The following is a 3,466-nucleotide window of genomic DNA, read 5'->3' on the forward strand; positions in this document are numbered from 1 at the left end:
ACCAGACAAAGAAGAATATCTGGGCTGAAAGGCTCCATTGGAAGAGCAATGTGGGATGGTGCCGTGCTGACAACTGGTAGTCCCTGCCCTACATCTTTGTAGAGGACTGGAGCCCAGAGTGGACCACGGTCAACTTACATGTTGAAGACCTCCTTCTAGGTGTGCATGTGCTTATTACAGATATGCCACAGTGCTAAGTACCCCAGGACTGCAGGAAAAAATAAGAATACATCCTGTATCCATGATCAGGAAGCACACAGGACAGAGTGCCAGCTGTGGAATCACAGAGTGGCTGGGCCATGACCACCTGAATGACCTGAGGAACGGTCTCAGGCAAATTTGTAAAAAGAAGTGGAGACCCTGCCTGCCAGGAAGGGATGTGGTAAAGGACAGCATCCAGTCAGGTCAGGGCACCACGTCCTCTACTTGGAAAACTGCACAGTGAGGGTGGCAGCTCCCGAGGCCAGAGCGGCCATGGAGAAGGCAGACCTGGCTCCAGGTGGCACAGAGGCACTGGAGAGGCGCCGGGGGAGCCTGGTGGGATCTGGCTGGTCCTGTGCTGTGCTTCCAGCAGGTTCTGACCCTGTAACCCAGGGGAAAGGGCTGGCCAAGACAGGTCCACTGCGTGCTAGCCAGCGCCTAGGCCAGGCGCCAGGCAGGAAGGGCTCTGGTGGATCAGCCCTGCACCCCCCATAGCCCCACAGCGGGGCCCATCCAGGGCCACACACCTAACCCCAGGAGCAGGACGTCCCTGAGGCTAGAGTCCAGCTGGCCCAGTGGAGGGGCCTAGCCCTTTGCCCTTTGACTCCTCTCGTAGGCGCCCTCACCTGCGCACTCCTCCACACCCTGGCTCTACCACCAGCCCAGTTGTGATGTCCCAGGTGCCCAGTGTGCGCAGGCCACAGAGAGGTGAGTGACTAAGGAGTATCCTCTCCGCTTCTGACCCTCACTTTCGTCCGCGCACAATTCGCTCAAAATGGGCAGTTCACTAAGCATATTTTGTTCCTCGTTCCACTGCAGGTCCCGGCCACGTCATAGGCAACTTGCTCTTCGAACCTTTTTTTTTTTCTTTTTTTCTTTTTTTCTTTTTTTTTTTTTGACACGGAATCTCGCTCTGTCGCCCAGGCTGGAGGGCACTGGCATGCTTTCTGCTCACTGCAAGCTCTGCCTACTGGGTTAATGGCATTCTCCTTCCTCAGCCTCCTGAGTAGCTGGGACTACAGGCGCCTGCCACCACGCCCGGCTAATTTTTTTTTTTTTTTTTTTTTGTATTTTTAGTAGAGACGGGGTTTCACCATGTTAGCCAGGATGGTCTTGATCTCCTGACCTCGTGATCCACCCGCCTGGACCTCCCAAGGTTCCACCGCAGGTCTCGGCCACGCCATAGGCAACGTGCTTGTCTAAGCATATTTTGTTCCTGGTTCCTCCACAGGTCCCGGCAACGCCATTGGCAATCTGCTTGTCTTGTCGGTGAGGCCTTCCCAGCTGGCGGGGCTCTCCGCTCCGCTCCTGCGCCTGTGCCTGTCCCGGGAGCCCTGTACTCTTCCCAATTCCTCTTCTACCCTCTGAGAGGTCCTGGGCCTTCTTTTCCAGCCAGGTGCGACGGCGCCCCTACAAGGCTGTGTCTTCTCCTTCGGAACACGGGCACTGGAGGTCCTGCCTTCTATGGTCTGGAAGCTCCCCTCAAGGAAGAAACCCATGCTGTCTGCTCGCAACTCCATGATGTTCGGACACCTCAGCCGCGTGAGGATCCCTAGTCTCAGACGCAAGCTTAACCTCTGACTGCCTTCGCTAGATGAGCAGATGATCAGGTCTTGGAATCTGACCCGGATCCCAGCCACGCTTCCAAAGACAGAGGTGAGGGCAGAAGAAGAGCCCCAAGAACCACTGGAGGTGGATCAGGTAGAGACCCAGGGGCAGGAGGACAATAAAAGGCACCCCTGTAGCAATGGGGATGCAGCCTCCACCTTCAGGCCCCTAGAGACTCAAGGAAACCTCACTTCCTTCTGGTGCAGTCCCAGGCCCTTGGAGGGAAATGTCCATCTCAAGGGCTTGACAGAAAAGAACCAGACTGACAAGGTCCAGGTGCATGCAGTGAATTTCTACTCCAAGGGCGTGGAGTCTCTAGCTCACACAGCCCTGCTGGAGGCGTCCTTGCCTTTGGGAAGCCTGACCCAGTTCCAACAGTGCTCCCTGCCCCAGTTCCGCGCTGCTTCCTGTGTCCAGAGAAGGCGGCCTTGAAGGTGCTGGGTAAAGACCACCTGCCCAGCTCTCCAGGCTTGCTGATGGTGGGGAAGGAGTTACAGCGCAAGGATCCTGCAGCTCTTGCATCAAGTGGCTCTTCTCCACCCAGAGCTGTTAGCCACAGGTCCCGCAAAAGAAAACTGTCAGGGCCACCGCTGCCGCTGCCACCGACCCCTCCCCTGCAATTGAGGTGGGATAGAGACGACCTGTCCCCACCTGCTAAGCTTCCCTGCCTATCTCCTGAGGCACTGTTGGAGCTGCGTCAGGCTTCCCAAAGGGAAAGACGGCTCCAGCAGGGCAACATAGTTAAGAACATGGGGGTATTAAGTAGAACATCAAAATCCAGGAGACGAAAACAGCCGCTTGGGAGGAGAAAGAAGACATGGCAGGGCGGGCACGGTGGCTCACACCTGTAATCCCAGCACTTTGGGAGGCCGAGGCAGGTGGATCACGAGGTCAAGAGATTGAGACCTGAGGAGCGTCTCTGCCTCGTCCCCGCACCATCTGGGAACTGAGGAGGGCCTCTGCCCGGCTGCCCACTGTTTGTTATAATTGCCCTGTGGAAGTCTGAAACGGTAGCAACTTTCCTTACCACAAACACTCTCCTTTTCTGTCACACACACAGACTGATTTGTTATTTCTAGGTTGTTCTTGAGTACTAGACTGTTGTTGATCATTGATTTTTTTTTTTCTGTCTCAGAAAAAGGAGCTGCAAGGCACTGCTTTTCAAAGAAAAAGAAAGCTAGGGAGAGAAAAAACACACATATCTGAAGGATTGCATGGACTTTGTAAATAGATTTGTTTCCAAAAGTTTTTATTTTAATCCAATCAAAACATTTGAGCAACCTGAATGGTATTGCTACCTTGAAAAGACTTAGCTGCAATTTCACAGCAGAAGCACATCATTTTGAAGCTTAACATTAGCATGCCTTTAGATTCAGTCGCTAACAGTGGGAAAGGATCATGATGTGCCTCTTTCTCCTGACTGTTTCCTCTTTTACCACTTTTACCTCTTTTACTCTGCATGGCTTGGTCTTCATACAGACTTTAATTCTGAATCAGCTTGGTCACTTCTTTCATCTTTCAAATTTCAGAGTATATTCATATCCACTGATCTCCTGCTTTGCATATCTGCCTAAAAACAATCTAGGGAGGCCAGGCATGATGGCTCATACCAGTAATGTAGTGCTATGAGAGACCAAGGGAGGAGGATTCTTTGAGG

At 53.2% G+C, this 3,466-nt stretch overlaps 1 pseudogene; it reads left to right on the top strand.

Annotated features, from left to right (window-relative positions):
• The first annotated feature begins 474 nt into the window (after window positions 1–474).
• Window positions 475–2,660, top strand: LOC105476629 (putative UPF0607 protein ENSP00000382826; annotated as a pseudogene).
• Window positions 2,661–3,466: the final 806 nt, after the last annotated feature.

This window comes from Macaca nemestrina, chromosome 8 (assembly GCF_043159975.1).
Source record: "Macaca nemestrina isolate mMacNem1 chromosome 8, mMacNem.hap1, whole genome shotgun sequence".
In the NCBI taxonomy this organism is placed as follows: Eukaryota; Metazoa; Chordata; class Mammalia; order Primates; family Cercopithecidae; genus Macaca; species Macaca nemestrina.